The sequence below is a fragment of the Engraulis encrasicolus genome, chromosome 6, assembly GCF_034702125.1.
Source record: "Engraulis encrasicolus isolate BLACKSEA-1 chromosome 6, IST_EnEncr_1.0, whole genome shotgun sequence".
In the NCBI taxonomy this organism is placed as follows: domain Eukaryota; kingdom Metazoa; phylum Chordata; class Actinopteri; order Clupeiformes; family Engraulidae; genus Engraulis; species Engraulis encrasicolus.
The window spans coordinates 19,887,391-19,904,890 of NC_085862.1; the positions used below are offsets into that span (position 1 = coordinate 19,887,391).

Consider the following 17,500-nt stretch of genomic DNA (forward strand, 5'->3'; position numbering starts at 1 on the left):
CAGAAATGTGGAAAATGACTTTGTTATTTAACTCTTTTTTAGCTTTTAAGGTTTTAAATGTATATTAAGGTCAAATAAAGATGCACGCCAACCAGACATACCAGGCTCCGGACCATAATAGAACAATGCGTTTACCAGCATGCCAATGCTGAATTTAATTGAATTTCTAAACAAATTGCATGTGTCCTTGTACTGTGGTTTGGAGAGGAAATTTTAACTCACATTGTGACCAAACACAATATAAACATTGGAACTGCTTCAATACAAAAACCATCAGGCTTTGGTTTTGCTTAGTGTCTGAGATCAGGCGGTCTCTCTGTTTACTCTGTTTAACAACATCATGAGGAGAGAATGTGCAGACACACAGTGGATGTGCGAAGAAGGAATGAGTTACTAGAGGAATGAAATACTCGGATAACAGCACACTACAGTTCCAGAGAAAAAGGGGAGAGAGAGAGGGGTGGGGGAGAGAAGAAAAAGAAGATAAGAGTGAGCAAGAGGGATATGAGGGGATGAGGGAGGCGTGGTTGTTATTTTTGGAAGACTGGGGTTTCGATAGTCGGCAGACCGGTGCCTTGGCTGAGGCCACAGGCAGAGATGCCACCAAGAGGCCCAGAAGAGGAGCACTCTAGCTGGGGCAGACACGGCACGGTAGGTCACGCACGCACGCACACTCTCTCTCTTTCTCTCTCTCTCTCTTTCTCTCTCTCTCTCTCTCTTTCTCTCTCTCTCTCTCTCTCTCTCTCTCTCTCTCTCTCTCTCTCTAGATGAGATCATTAATCATTAGACATAAACCGATAGTTACAAGATGAAACGATTACCAGAAAAACTTATTTGTCTGAGATTAAGAGTAATTTAAAAATCCAATTTATTGTGATTTTTATCTCTCTGGGCCAGACGACAGGGCTTATTTTAATTAAAGCATCTTGCTTAATGTTATTTTGGCCAAAAGAGTGCACTTTATATCCCTCAACAGGGTATGAAGTTGTAATAAATGTGAGGGTAAAGGTACCGTACGGGTTATGGCCATGGGTGACAGTAGTACATGGAAATTACATGCCCATTACAGTGGTAGGAATGCTGTTAGTATATGGCAATTACATGTCTATTACAGTGTTAAGAATGGAATTAGTACATGGTAATTATGTGGCATTCACTTTAAGCAATGCTCTGTACTTTCACCCTTGCAATGATATTTCCAAGATGGCTCCTGTGGTTCACCAACTTTTAACAGACAATAGGCTGACATGCCCCTCTGGATCTGCTGTGCCACTCACCATGACTCCCTCCTGGGCTCAAATGTCCACTCACCAAGTCCACACTTAGTATGCTATGAAGCAGTATAAAAGTCCAACAACATGTGAATACAAACCCAACAAATAGAATGGGAATTAGACCTCAGCAGTCAATGAATATAATCACAACACTGTGAATTAGAACGCACCAGTCTGTGAATTACAACACAACAGTCTCTGATTGCAAACACGGTATTTGAATTCAAACACAGCAGAATGTGACTGTAAACAAACTAGAGTGTGAGTGCAAATAGTATCTGCTTGCCAAAAAGAAAGCATGTGCATCCCAAAACAGCAGTATCTGTAGGCCTATCCGGACACAGCAGGAAGTGCATGTCAACTATGTGCCCTGAAGAAAGAGGATAGAGAAGGGACTGTAGCGAGATCCCCTATCCCATGAAGAGCTAACCCTGCCGCAGTCAACAGATCTCTGCCGAAGTCACTGTTCAGGAATCTCTGGAACTACCTAACAAACACTTGCATGAGCCATCCCCACTGGGCAACCCTATCCCCTTTCAGATCTAACCCCATGGCTCTGGAGTTCACCATGGCACAGACATGCTCGAAGTGAGGCCAGAAGTGGCGTCATTATTAGGAAATGTCATTAATATAAAATAATTACGAGGGAATTTAATGAATATAATATAGTTATTTGGGAATGTAATTCATATAATATAATTAGTATGCTTGGCAATGCTCCCACTCCACACCCCCACTCTCCGCCACCCTCCATGGATCAAACACCCTTTGACAAAGAGCATACCATATTGCCCCAGTCAGGGCTTCCTTTCCTGTACCGAAATAACTGTCATTCTGGCAGTGGTTTAAGTAATGTTATGCAAGCCATTACTCCATAACATCGATTCTGGAACTACCTCTTGGACAACACATACATGCTGCAAGTGTCTCTGAGGAGAGCATCAATGTTGCAACTACGTGCTTCTGAGCAATATATCTATGTAACTATGCAACTATGTAAATGTAACTACCTCTGTGAATATGGTTGTTAAGTAGCACTGAACAGGAACTTAAACAGCTGCTTATCTGAGATGTGTGGACATGAGGCTGCTTAACTGAAATATCTGGCCATGGGGCTACTGAGATGCCTTGCCATGTGGCTATTGAGATGCCTTGCCATGTGGCTGCTTATCTGAGATGTCTGGCTATGAGGCTGTTCAGCTGAGATTCCTGGCTATGGGGCAATGTGGCTAGATGCCTTGCCATGTGGCAGTTTAACCAGAGAGAGTAGAGAGAGAGAGGTTCCATTGGCCCATTGTTTCCAGGTTCTATTATTGCAACGGGGGGCAAAAAAACCCCTTTAGGCAGACCTAGGCAGACCTAAGGACTGTTCTATTCAATGCTAGGAGTATTATGACACGCCCCTTTAGGCAGACCGGAACCTGGTCATGGTAGGTGCCCATAAAAACCTATTATGTTGGCATATCTCTATATACTTAAAGAATCTCTGGTTTCGCTGACATGCCTGGCCATGAGGCCATGAGGCCATGTGACGGTGGCTGAGATGCCTTGAGATGCCATGTGGCGGCGGCTTCATCAAAGTGTTGGGTCTGTCTGTTCCTCGGCCGCTTCATTACAGCTCTCTGGACACTAATGAAGATCATTCATCACCAGGTCACAACAGGCCAACAGAACTCTGACTGTCATGGAATTCTGGAATGTGACAGAGACATATCTACTATAACTCTAACTGCAGACACGGCAACACACAGCAGAAACACAGGGACATCTGTACACTCCTTTTTCAACCGCTTACACACGCTTCAGACTTGCCACGTTTTGAGTCTAGAGACTATTGCTCACACAAAATGTGAAACAGGTTCTCACACCACCAAAACCAAATACAGTTTTCAAAACATTTACACATTTGAAAACAATGCACGACACTTGTGGGCACTGATTAGCAGAAAGTGTTAGTGTCAGTGAGTGTTAGTGCTAGGTTCACTACCTTAAGAGGTAGTAGTATTGTATATGACTAGGCTTTTTGAAAGAGAGAAAGAGAGTTTTTGGGGAGAAAGTTAGAACCGAGATGGGGAGTGTGAAAGCGAAATAGAGGAAATACATGTACAGCAAAATTGACAAGACAAACAATCCTAAGAATCTGTGCTCCCTTGGGCTGTGCAGACTTGATGTCAGAGGAGAATTACTGTCTGCCTGAATTTCCCCCACGCAAACTCCTGCATCAGTCGAAACGACAGTGAATTATCTTTTATGTGTGTGTGTGCGTGTGTGTATGTGTGTGTGCGTGGTTGTGTGTGCGTGCGTGTCGTGTGTGTGTGATTTACTGCCTGCTTTGACATTTTTTAGAATCAGATTCTCTTTTCTTCTCGGCAAGAATGTGCGTCTGTGCTCTGCCGCAGTGCTCTGGAGGGCTGTAGCACCCCCTGAGGCTCAAAGCTGTAATGTGTGATGCAACAACAACAGGACCATTAGTCCTTGGGGCTGCAAAGTCGTTATTTGACACACAGCTGTAATTTGCTGTTCTGTGATGCAACACAGCAGGCGGTATTTTACCGGGCCTTTGGAGAGCAGTCCCAAACAGAAGGCAGCAAATTACAGAAAGTGAGTACGCAGTGAACGAGAGCATCCATTAGAAAGTTATTTCGTATACAGAACTGTTAGTGACAAGAAGAGCTTTTTTACGGCGTGTTAACAAGTAGTAATGATGGGTGAAACACTGTTGTGCGACTGGTTGAAGATAATTTAGTACTTGCTACAACAAAATAATGGCACAACATAACACTTACATGTATGTGACTGTTAGGTGACTGAACTCAGGGTTTCTCCCATCACTTTATTGCTAAGGCGGCCACCTTGACAACCTACCACCTTGACCTGAAAAGATATATTAACTTTATATCTAAAGTTGTTTAGCCAAAAAATATATACTTTTAACACCCCACCACCTTGACTAACAAATATTCTGGGGGAAACACTGCTGAACTGCTTGAACTTCTTGGAAAATCATACACCATTTCCCATATAGGTAATTGGCACAGCATCTTACAACATTTGTAATAAGACTCAACACCTCAGTGCTTGTAAGTAGTAGAGAAGCAAAGAGGGCATATACATAAATACAGAATGCAAAAGAAAACTGAAAAGGGGGTGGTATAAAAAAAGAATACCAAGGTAGAGAAATGGGATGGGAAACAGAGAGATAAAAGGGGGGACATACAATATGTGAAGAAGAGGAAGGCAGAAAGGACAGATACATAAAAAAGAACACAGTGTCAGATATGGGGGCATACGAAGAGTTCAGATGCAAAACCCCCTAACTCCATTTCTGAAGACCTGCACTTCTATATTTTTTAGAGAACCCTGTTGTTGGTTTGGTTTACATTCATGTACTTGATAATACATATAAATAGTTATATTACATAAATAAAATAAAAAATATGCAACTTTGTATTAAATAAAAATTAACTAAGATTATTTTCTGAAATGGCACTTAGGGGGTTTTGCATCTGAACTATTCAGGCAGAATAGAGATGCAGAACAGGGGGCAGTGTGCACATAACAGATGACGAATAGCAAGTCAAAAAAGATCAAATGCACTGAAAAGAAAAAATGTGGCCGGAGTGAAGATGTCCAGTAGCAGGAAATGAAATGGCAGAGGGCCCTCTCTGTCCTCTACCCACTGTGACCTTACTGGGGGAGGAACCAAAGTCATCTGGGTTCTCTCTGCTGAGAAAGGTCATGACCTTGCCTCCTGACTATGACCTCATCAACAGCCCCCCTCCCCCTTTTTTTTGCTCAGGCTTGCTGGCATCTGGAATTCCTGAGATACCTGAGGGTGTGTGTGTGTGTGTGTGTGTGTGTGTGTGTGTGTATGTGTGTGTGTATGTGTGTTGTGTGTGTGTGTGTGTGTGTGTGTGTGTGTGTGTGTGTGTGTGTGTGTGTGTGTGTGTGTGTGTGTGTGTGTAGAGTTGGTTTGGAAGGTAATCCCTGTTGGGCCATGACATGCCCACCCCCCTTTACAAAAAAAGCAAAAAAGGAAAGGCTGAGGCTTTACAGTACACCAGGACATCATGATCACCCCCCCCCCCTCGCCACACACGCACGCACGCACGCACGCACACACACACACTGAAAAAAGACAAGCTACTCGGCTGGGAAATTTCCATAAAGAAATCAAGAATGCATGATTTTTATATGCATATGTAGCCTAATAAATTGCACAAATGTATTTCCTCCAAAAAATTATGGATATTTACAATAATAAATAAGACACAAAATCTGCCTTGAAAAAATTAGGTATTCTGCCCAATTTCTCACTACAAATTAGGGGGAGCTGAAGTTTGGTTGGTGGTGGGGGAGGGGAGGGGCTTTGTTAAGCTCTAACGTCTTTCTTTCAAGCTGGTGTCATGTTCCCTGGATTTAAACCGAAGAGAACCTCCTAGAGACTTCAGGTAAGTTTTAAATAACTTCAGAAGTTCCATCATCCTAGTTAGCTGCTTCACATTCATAGTTTGAAGATTTGATGTTGTGGATGAGCTGTTTTGATGAGATTTTAGATACGAGGAACCTGTGCTTAGCCTGGAAGCACTGGCTACCCAATGGACTGTCTTACGGTTGAATGCTATCTATTGGGTGTGCTATTTTACACCAGATGACTTTTCATAGTTTTCAGAACGAACTTTGAACTTACCAAGCTTTGGCTAACTAGAGCTATGTCATAGGTTTCTGGCTGTGCCGTTTCATGAGTTTTCAGAACGAACTTTGAAGCAACCAAACTTCTGCTAACTAGTGCTATATCATAGGTTTCTGGCTGCGCAGTGTTTGAAGGCACGTGTGAGATTCCAGCCATGTGTAGAACTTACGTGCACTGAGCTAATCAGCTAGCCAGCTAGTCACCAGGGAAAATATTTTAGCTACATTTTTGCATGTTTGGATGCCCTTGCATGCACTTTTCAGCCTTAATATACACGCTATTTTGCCTTTCAACCATTAATGTATATAATGTGCATTGTAGAAGATTTGTTTTTGGCCGATTTTAATGGCATAATGTTTGATAATGTGTTCCGTTTTAGTAAGTGTAATTTTGCTAGTCTTTAGAGTGAATTGAGATGAATTTAGAGCCTTATAAAGGGTTCCTGTGACTTCGTTTGAAATTTGCAGTGAGTGATTTTGATGGCAGAGGCCTTAATTGCTCTTTAGAATGTACAAGTTAGCACCTTTGATAGCTCTTTTAACGGGCTCCATAGGTGTGAATTACCACCAGTGTGCCCCTTCCAACCTCTTACCTTAGCTAACCAGTCTGCAGAATGTGTTACTTGATGGAAAGTATAAAAGTATATATTCTTTTTCTTAGACCATATTCACATTCACACTTAGACCAATTCAATTAAGATAGTGAAATGTTCTTAAGAATATAATAGTCTGTCCTGGGCTGTCTTGCAGAACTTAAAAATAATTCATGGTGTTTTGAATCTGTTGATGTATTTATTTGCACTCCTGTAGTAATTACAGTCATGAAAGCTAAATTGTGACTTAACTTTTTTCCTCTCTCAGTAGGCTTTTAGTATTGACCAGATGTCCTGGAAGTGCCCCCTGATGCAGACCCAGTGTAAGAACATGCTGGCACTGTTTCGTGTGTTTAGGCTATGACAGGTTTGACACAGTATTTGCTTTTAGTGATATTTAATCTAATCTAAATCTCATCATGTTTTTAAACAGTGTTGGGTAGCCACCCATGCACGTTGACACAGCCCCCAGCAGTGGGCACTCATGGGGATGGACCCAGGAGTGGAGGATGACCCAAAAGGTGAGCTGCTGAGACAATATCACACATATAGATAATTGTTTTAAGTGTATGGGAAATAACTAAATGTTTGTTTACATTGCACATATGAAAATTCAGCCCACTCACTATTGACACCAGTCATACAAATGTATTGACCAGATGTCCTTGAAGTGCCCCCTGAAACAGGCCCAGTGCCAGTATACATGCTGGCACTGTTTCAGTTGCTTAGGCCAGGGGTTCCAAAACTTCAGCATGGAAAGGCCCCCAATATACCAATAGAGTCTGGCATAGGCCCCCCTTACATGTTTCATGCCACACTATTTTTTCTGTGCGCCCCTTTTATAACCATTGTTTAGGTCTGTGAGTCAATGGCCCCTTTGGGATATTTAAAATAATAATAGAGGTAGTAATGTTCAGAGATGCACAGAATCATGACAATGCAGTTCTTTACTGTAGGAAATATATATTTTTTCCTTATTTTTACTTCATTTTGATGTACTCGGTTATTCAATTTATTACATTATTTTAATTAGCTTTTCCTGCCAAGCTGCTGCGGTCACCCTAGCACCCTCTTGCGGCCCCGCAGGGGTCCCTGACCCCCACTTTGAAAACCACTGGTTTAGGCTATGCAAGGTTTGAGACAGTATTTGTTTTTAGTGATATGTCATAAATATTTTGTGTGATATTTATTCTCATCTAAATCTCATCTCATGTTTTTGAACAGTGGTGGGTAGCCACCCATGCACGTTGACACAGCCAGCAGCGAGTACCCAGGGCGATGGACCCAGAAGTGGAGGATGATCCAATAGGGTGAGTTGCTGAGCTAATGTCACACACATACACTCACCTGCCACTATATTAGGAACACCCGTTACAACTGTTCATTGAGGCAAATTTCTCATCAGCCAATCACATGGTGGCAACTCAATGCATTTGTGCATGTAGACATGGTTGAGATGGATGATCTGATGTAGTTCAAACCGAGCATCATAATGGAGAAGAAAGGTTAATTAAATGACTTTGAACATGGCATGACTGTTGGTGCTGAAAGGGTTTGATTTGAGTATTTCAGAAAAGACTGATCTACTGGTATATTCACACTCAACCATCTCTAGGGTTTACAGAATGGTACTGTAAAGGAAAAAAATGCAGTGAGCAGCGATTCTGTAGTCAAAAATGCCTTGATGGCAAAAGTCTGAGGAGAATTGGCAGACTGGTTTGAGCTGATACAAAAGCAAAATTAAGTCAGATAACCCCACATTACAACCGAGGTATGCATAAGAGAATCCCTGATTACACAGCACATCAAATCTTGAGGCAAATGGGCTATAGCAGCAGAAAACCACATTTGGTGCCACTCCTGTCAGCTAAGAACAGGGAAATGAGGCAACAATTTGGACAGGCTCACCATAAACAACGCTAAAAGATCGCAAAAATGTTGCCTCAGGGTCAACATGGGTCAACTCTGCCTTACATCAACATTTCAGGCTGAAGATATAATGGCATAAGGATATTTTCTTAGCACCATTTTGGCCAATTAGTACCAATTTGTCTTTGTTGGAATGCCACAGCCTACCCGAGTATTGTTTCAGGCAGTTCTGAAGGCAAAAGGGGTCCAACCCAGCACTAGAGAGGTGTTCCTAGGACCTAATGAAGTGGCCAGTGAGTGTAGATAAATGTTTTAGGTGTACGGGAAATCATTAAATGTTTGTTTAAATTGTACAGATGAAAATTCAGCCGACTCACTGTTCACACCAAATGGGGAACAAGAAAGGCTAGGCAACCCCATCTTTTGACAACAGCCTCCACCATTCTATTCTAAAAATGTCAATAATATACGTGTATATCTGCTATAACAATGTATTTGTTTTAAAAGATTATGTGGGACATGTTTTTTTTTTTTTTTTTAAACAAATGCATATTTATCCTTTCTATCTGTAAATAATCTTGAACATATACTGAGTGTATGACAATCAAACTGCATTAATTAAATAACAAAATTGCATTATTCCAAAAGCACCTATGACTGTATGGCTACTTTATGACAGCATTTAGATATTTGTGACTATTATATTGTAAGTTACATTTTAATGGGATTTTGTCCAAAGAAGTGCTTATTAATCTTTTAGTTGCTAAATACTTTGCCTAAAACTATTGTCTACACGTTAAGACTGTTTTAACTAATGACTGTGTGGGCTCCGCCCCGCCTGCCTGTGCTTTGATTCGCAACAGAGTGCTGGAGCGATAGGGGGCCAATCATCTCTAATTGAGACCCTTATAAAGACTCTGGGCGGCTCCGACTAACTCTCTCTCTTGAATCTGGCTTCTTCAGACGACAGCCCTGACGGCCACACTGAGAATGCAGACGATGGTGGTGGAATTAATGTAAGTACTATTTACTGTCTTAACTTGTAAAAATCCATCAATATTGGTGTGTCTATGTATCCTGACGGACTTGTGCTTTGTCCTAATGAATGAGCGCCAATGCCAGTCCAGTTGTTTCTGTGTTTTACTATCTCACCAAAAGAACTTCATTCAAGATGTCTTTCATTTTTACACAACAGAACCTGGATCAGGAGTCCTCTGACAGCAGATCTGAATGGGCACCTGATGGTGAAGACATTACAGTAAGTAGGCCTACAATTAACTTTTGACAGGGATAGCTGGTGTCCTCAGTTGATCTGTGCGCTTTGCAGACACTTGATAATATTGAATATGTACATTCCTCCTTTTGCAAGGGAGTCCTATTGGGAGTCATCTTTATTGATAAATAGTGTTGGGAAATTCTGTGTTAAATGGACGATAATACATTGCATTACATTACACATTAATCAAAATTGTAGTGTGGGGATAGATGCTTTCCTCTAGAGCTCTTCAGCCATGGAGGGAGGCAGGAGTTGGTAAGAGTAGGTACTGAATCTGTAACCCTGTGATCTACAGTCCAACGCCCTAACCATGGCTGCCCCTATATGGGGCAGTGGCCTAGTGGTTAGAGAGTTGTTTTTTTTAATCTAGGGGTTGCCGGTTCAAATCCCCCCTGACCTCTCCCTACATCTACATCCATGGCTGAAGTGCCCTTGAGCAAGGCACCTAACCCCACATTGCTCCAGGGACTGTAACCAATACCCTGAAAAATAATAGTTGTAAGTTGTTTTGAACAAATGAAAGCGTCAGCTACGTAAGTGCAATGTAATGTAATTTAAAATGGAGTTAGTAGTGGAGAGTGGTGTGTCTGGATTTCCATTCCTTTTTTCTTTTTTTAACTGAAAATGTCTTTGCCTTTGTCTTTGTCTTTGCTCCACAGTGTGAGGAAAAGACACATACTAGAGGGAGTCGAGGACTTGGCTGGCCTACAAAATGTCACTAAGGGATGCAACTGACAGCTGAAGTAGGATCTTTTTTGTTTTTTGGCCATGACAATGCTTTGACAGTTGATAATAAACTGATAATTACGATACTATGTGCACACCATTGTTTTTATGGTTTTTTTTAAAATAATAAAATGGATGTACTCATCGAAACCACTTGGTGATGTTGTTTTATTGATTGTTAACCACATTATACTTGTAATAGATATGAATGCAAAGTTGATTAGAGCTTTGGCCTCAATTGCTATGTGGAAAATATTGCTCCATGTCTCCATTACGGAGAAATCTGATTATTTTGCAGGATTAACTCGTGCAAAAATGTCCAATAAAATTGTGGCGACAATATTACACATGATATAATGGAGAGAATCCTTCCAATTGAAATGAGGAAAGTTCCTTGATTTATTTGTAATTTGACATATTTTATTCATGCAAAAATGTCCAATAAAATTGAGGCGACAATATTACACGTGATATAATGAAGGGAATCCTTCCAATTGAAATGAGGAAAGTTCCTTGATTTATTTGAAATTTGTCATCATTTATTCATGCAAAAATGTCCAATAAAATTGAGGCGACAATATTACACGTGATATAATTGAGGGAATACTTCCAATTGAAATGAGGAAATTTCCTTGATTTTTTCAGAATTTTGCCTGATTTATTCAAGGACACAGGGAAAAGTGCACAATTATTTAACGTTATTTTGCAAAGAATATTTAGATTATTTGCTTAATAATAACGTGGGGAAAATTTTGTTTAATATTTTTACGCGTAATAAATCGCCTCAATTTTTTTATGCATTTCCATTGTGTCTCTTTTTACAGTGTAGGCTAACACACACACACACACACACACACACACACACACACACACACACACACACACACACACACACACACACACACACACACACACACACACACACACACACACACACACACACACACACACACACACTTCCCCTCCCCCGCCTCCAGACCCCTTCGGCTACTCCATTCCTGTCATGGAAAAAAGAGATTTCTATCCACTGGTGGCAATTACTCGATGACTGATTTGGTTCTCGTGTATTTAAAATGGAAAAAAAATAAATATCTGGATGCTGAATCTGGATGCTGTTGAGAGTCATTGTGTTTCACATGTGCGGTTACTCAATATAATTACCACAAAATTGGATGCAGTCAACCCATCAATCAATCGGTAATCCCTCTGCCTCTTGTCTCGAGTACTCACTACGTTTGACACAGCGAGACCCTTCGACGCTTCACAAAGGACACGAACCCTTACAGCACAGGAAGACAAGACCCCTTTTAAGGTTTCACAAAAAAAGCACATGAACCTTTCAGCGTGTTTGTGGTAGGTAGGTAACCTCTCCAAGCTCAGCAATCCCCTCAGGACCAGACCTGTCCTCATCACTCACACACTCTCTCTGTCTTCACCTCCTGTCTCTCTCTCTCTCTCTCTCTCTCTCTCTCTCTCTCTCTCTCTCTCTCTCTCTCTCTCTCTCTCTCTCTCTTTCTACCGTGTTGGCAGGTCGCTTTGTCTGCTCACTCCTTAAGGCCCCGTTGTTATAAGCACACACACACACACACACACACACACACACACACACACACACACACACACACACACACACACACACACACACACACACACACACACACACACACACACAAAAGCCCACACGCACACACACACCCACACCCACACCCACACACACACACACACACACACACACACACACACACACACACACACACGCACAGACACACACCAAGAGCCAGCTGTAATCCTCCCCTTAAATCAGTTTGAGGACGGCACTTCAAAGTTTAAGTGGCCCAATAAGGACGCTCTGTAATTAAGAGGTGGTTACATCAGAGGAGCACATGTTGACGGCCGGTGGTGTGTGTGTGTGTGTGTGTGTGTGTGTGTGTGTGTGTGTGTGTGTGTGTGTTTGTGTGTGTGTGTGTGTGTGTGCGTGAGTGTGAATGTGAGTGTGTGTGTGCGTGTGCATGTGTACTGCATCAATCTACCTTCGGGAGGCCACTGTTATTGGAGCACACCAACAAGGTTGGGCCCTCGCTCCATGTGGGACCCAAATCCTGGACCCCACATGATTTGACCCCTTTCGCTGGGGTAGTTTTGTTGTTACGGAAAAGTAAAAGTGTAAAAACATTTCCTCACTGACAGGTTAGGGTTAGGGATTGTTTTGGTTTGGTTTGGGCACAGTTTAGCATTCTTTAGCTATTGTTAGGGTTAATATGAATGGAAGTGAATGGGAGGGCCCCACAAAGATATTAAGGTAGGGCTGTGTGTGTGTGTGTGTGTGCGTGCGTGTGTGTGTGTGTGTGTGTGTGTGTGTGTGTGTGTGTGTGTGTGTGTGTGTGTGTGTGTGTGTGTGTGTGTGCGTGCGTGTGTGTGTGTGTGTGTGTGTTTGTGTGTGCGTGTGATTAAGAGGTGGTTAGACCTGACGTACACATGCTAAAGAGCACATGTTGGGGGGATATGTGAGCGTGGCTTCAAGCCTCTAATCTCATATTATAGGAACTCTTGGGTGTATTGGAGCCTATAAATACAGTGCTGCCTGATGGGGCTGCGGCTGGATGTTTGTTACTTTCACTAGCACAAGTGGCTTTTACTTTCCCTCATTTGGCGTGGAGATTGGAGAAGTACGTAGTAGGATGACCAAAGATTCTCTTAGTTCATTTCTGGTATGACATTGTTAAGAGATTGGAGAAGTACGTAATAATTCAAGTCAAGTCAAGTCAAGTCGGTTTTATTGTCAATTTCTTTACATGCGCTGGTCATACAAAGAATTGAAATTATGTTTCTTACTTTCCCATGCAGACAGACATAGACTCTATACTCTAGGTGTGGACATAGACAATTAGACATAGACAGTATACATACATTACACCTAAGCACTATTCCGACGGGACTAGTTTTATGTATGGACATGGGGGAATGTGATTTTTATCTCAGGACGTCGGTAAAAGAAATGGCCGATTCGGACTGGATTGAAATATCTCGGTAAACGAACAGAAAGTAGGAGGGGTTACTCATCTCGCACCGTTGTGACTGCACTTGTCGACATTGGGAAGAGATTGGAGGTGTACATATGACTTATGACATATGACATATGACTAGAGATGCACCGGATCCAAGATCCGGTTCCGGATCCGGCAGGATAATAGGATTTTTCACAGGATCCGGATCCGGTTCCAGGATCCAGGATCCGGTAGCCGAGGCTTTTCAGTCAAAATAGTTTGAGCCAACGTGATAAAAAGGGCCCACATGTGTGAGTAGGCTATGTGTTTCAACCCTTTCGTAGGATCCGGTATCCGGTTCCGGATCCGGCAGGATCTTAAGCAGTGGATCCGGTATCCGGCAGGATCCTAACAATCAGGATCCGGTGCATCTCTACATATGACATTGTTAAGAGATTGAAGGTGTACAGGGCTCTCTCATTTCCCTCCTCGTTCGCAGTTCAGTTAGATGATTTGAGAAGTTCGACAGGCAGCGACTTCAGAGAGATCAAGATACCTCCACCCCATGTCGGAGTCCTGCATCTCTGTCGATCGCTATTCCCCGATAGGGATCTTCTCAGCGAATGTTATCCCTATTAACAGTCTGGAATCCAGGAAACTGGGCTGACTCACTACACATGGCTCACTTCTGATGAGGCGATAGTGAAACACATTCACCAGAATATAAACATTCAGTAAGTAAATATAATAGTATTAAAGTCTTCTGAGGAATCTTATAGAGGCGAGTAGTTAATGTTATTTTCTACTTTATGTCAACTCCTAGTTAGTCTTCGGTCCAATACATTCCATCAATAACAGATTCTTAAAACACATCCAAACTTTTGCATGTTTGGCTTGCACAAACGTGCCTGCTTCTTATTCTGATGGCACCATTGTGTTGTCCCCTGTCCAGTGATGTTTTCAAACACTGTCCTTGGGAGCTCACACAAACAAACAAAAACACACACGTAAAGAACAATAACAGAACGGCCGCAGTGAGCACTGCTGTTGACATTCTCTATTGGTAGTCAATTGGCCTCTCTGCTGCACATGTGGTTCTCGTTGGGTCCGGAGACATAAAACAGAGATGGGGACATTCTCCTCTGATTAAGAAAACAGATATGGGGGTATTCTCTTCTGTGTAAGTCCATTACAGGATGAATTTAGGGCCTGCAGACACAAACAAATGCTGGCCACAACAGTAAACATAAGAGTGTCAGTAGTACCCCCGCTGTGTGTGTGTGTGTGTGTGTGTGTGTGTGTGTGTGTGTGTGTGTGTGTGTGTGTGTGTGTGTGTGTGTGTGTGTGTGTGTGTGTGTGTGTGTGTGTGTGTGTGTGTGTGTGTGCCTGCGTGTGTGTGTGTGTGTGTGTGTGTGTGTGTGTGTGTGTGTGTGTGTGTGTGTGTGTGTGTGTGTGTGTGTGTGTGTGTGTGTGTGTGTGTGTGTGTGTGTGTGTGCCAGCGTGTGTAGTGCATGTCTCTGCTATTCTGCTTAAAAATGCTGTGGTGCCTGAGGGGGTTTGGTGTCTTAGAGTACATAAAGGTGCGAACAGGATTTTTCATAAATATCACGATTGTTCAGTCTTGCCACATGTGACGTGATGGTCTTTACAATAACCAAAGCTGATTTATCTTCAAAGAGGACAGAAAGGGGCATCAGCTTTTGTGATGGGGAAATTCCTTAATACCTCCAATTATTATTCTTTGACTGTGAATGTCAACTGTAAAAGTTACATACAACTGACAGTTTGACAACAGCCCCTTTGGATGACGAGTGTAGAGGGTAAGCCTAAGCCTTTCCTGGTGTCTTCTGCCCTCCAGTATGGAAGGGGGTCAAAAGTTGACACTAACACAGACTATGTTTTTCTCACACACAGCTGGAAATGGGCCGATTCAATTTTGACCAATCATCTCCACCCATTATCTCTCCTGGACATCACTTCCTGGTTCACTGGCACACAAAGACACGAAGGGGACAATCTACTCTCCTTTACTCTGCTGTTCTCTACTCTACTCTTCTCTTGAAGCCCTCTTATTTTACTGCATAGTCTACTCTTCTCTTTAAACTACTCTTCTATACTCTACTCCTCTATTATATTCAACTCTAATATATTCTATACTCTATACTCTGAACTCTATACTGTGTGTGTGTGTGTGTGTGTGTGTGTGTGTGTGTGTGTGTGTGTGTGTGTGTGTGTGTGTGTGTGTGTGTGTGTGTGTGTGTGTGTGTGTGTGTGTGTGTGTGTGTGTGTGTGTGTGTGTGTGTGTCTGTCTGTGTGTATGTGTGTGTGTGTGCGTGCGTGCGTGTGTGTGTGTGTGTCTGTGTGTGTGCGTGCGTGTGCGTGTGCGTGCGTGCGCACACGTGCGTGTGTGTGTGTGGGTCTCCCACATGGAGGGAGGTGTGATTTGATTAAGCCATGTTCACTCTGAAAACTCTGTCCTGTGGACACGGTGTAAGTTTACACCATATGTGCAGCACCTCAACTCCTTTGGAGGAAGAAAGGAGAGGGAAGGACAGGAAGGAAAGGCGAGGGATCAGGTTTTTTTCCCAGCTGGCTGCAGTAGCCGCGTCCTCTGCATCCAGTGGGCAGGAAAAACAGACTTTTAATTTGCCGTCTCCCTGCTCATGCGTCCAGGCACATCAAAATTCCAAGACAATACGAGTAGGACTAATAAAAAAGTAAAACCAATGGAGTTTCTGCCTCATAAAGGACAGCAGATGGACAGCTATATCACTTGCCAAACTCCAACACAAGCCCCCTTCCTTAAAAACAAAAATCACATACCAAACTGTAGCATGACGCGGCAGTACACCCCCCACCCCCACCAAACCCCCCACCCCCGACGCCCTCGCCCCTTTTTCCGCTCCGCATATTGCACAAGACAAGTGAAACAAAACACCAGCGCCCTGGGGGGTATTGGAGAGGGGTAGGGGGAAAAGTAAACATCCCCAGCTCTTTAAAGCAGCTCGTAGTGGGGGCACAATCCCCCTTCGCCACGGGAGAGGAGTTTTGCTTTTGGGGGGGGGTTAAATGCTCATCTCTAGTTGCATGACTTAGTTCTACCCCCGGATTGTGTGTGCGTGCGTGTGTGCATGCATGTGTGCGTGGGATGTTTTGCTCATGGCTCATCAGAGGAAGGCGCACGGAAGAAGCAAAGTTTAGGGACCGTGTGTGTGTGTGTGTGTGTGTGTGTGTGTGTGTGTGTGTGTGTGTGTGTGTGTGTGTGTGTGTGTGTGTGTGTGTGTGTGTGTGTGTGTGTGTGTGTGTGTGTGTGTGTGTGTGTGCGTGCGTGCATGTATTCTGTGATAAGTGTAGGGACTCAACGTGCTAATTTGTTGGGCAGTACAAACAGCATCTGTAGTGGTCTACAGTCTGGGCTGGGGCTGGGGGGGTCAGCGCTTTATAAATATTTAGACAATCCGTCTCGTTAACTTTCCCGTTTAGACATTCTCTCTCGTTAACTTTCCAGTTTAGACATTCTCTCTCGTTAAGTGTCCTGTTCACAGCCTGTCCATCTCAGGATGGAGTTGGTCAGTTGTTGTCCTGCTGTGTGCCAACGTGAGGGAGCTGAGGAGTACAGAGCAGGTCAGAGGGAGCGGAGGAAAGTGAGAGAGAGAGAGAAAGTGTGAGAGAGAAATAGAGAGAGAGATAGAAAGAGGGAGAGAGAGAAAGAAAGAAAGAGAGAGAGAGAGAGAGAGAGAGAGAGAGAGAAAGAAAGAAAGAAAGAAAGAAAGAAAGAAAGAAAGAAAGAAAGAAAGAAAGAAAGAAAGAAAGAAAGAAAGAAAGAAAGGACAATGAGAGAGAGAGAGAGAGTGCAGTGTATGAAACTGAGTGAGGCATATGAGAGAGAGAGAGAGAGAGAGAGTGAGAGAGAGCGCGAAAGAGTGTGTGCGTGTGTGCCGTGTATGAAAGAGAGGGGAGCGGATGAGAAAGAGAGAGAGAGAGAGAGAGAGAGAGAGAGAGAGAGAGAGAGAGAGAGCAGCGTATGAAAGAGTTTATTATGGTTTGTAGTAATTGTGCTGCTCTGTACAGGCAGACATGAGCATG

The 17,500-nt window shown here is 43.0% G+C and overlaps 1 protein-coding gene and 1 long non-coding RNA gene across 3 annotated transcripts in view; one reads left to right on the forward strand and one right to left on the reverse strand.

Moving 5' to 3' along the window:
* p3h2 (prolyl 3-hydroxylase 2) overlaps positions 1 to 17,500 on the reverse strand; it is a 125,643-nt gene that overhangs the window by 60,904 nt on the left and 47,239 nt on the right. The gene's annotated exons all lie outside the window — the stretch shown is intronic.
* On the forward strand, positions 6,866 to 10,516 carry LOC134450845 (uncharacterized). Of its 2 annotated transcripts, none has more exons than XR_010035159.1 (5): positions 6,866 to 7,080; positions 7,784 to 7,869; positions 9,292 to 9,444; positions 9,624 to 9,686; positions 10,364 to 10,516. It is a non-coding gene; the product is annotated as an uncharacterized LOC134450845 (long non-coding RNA). The 2 variants fall into 2 exon arrangements; XR_010035160.1 differs by lacking the exon at positions 6,866 to 7,080 and adding an exon at positions 7,597 to 7,692.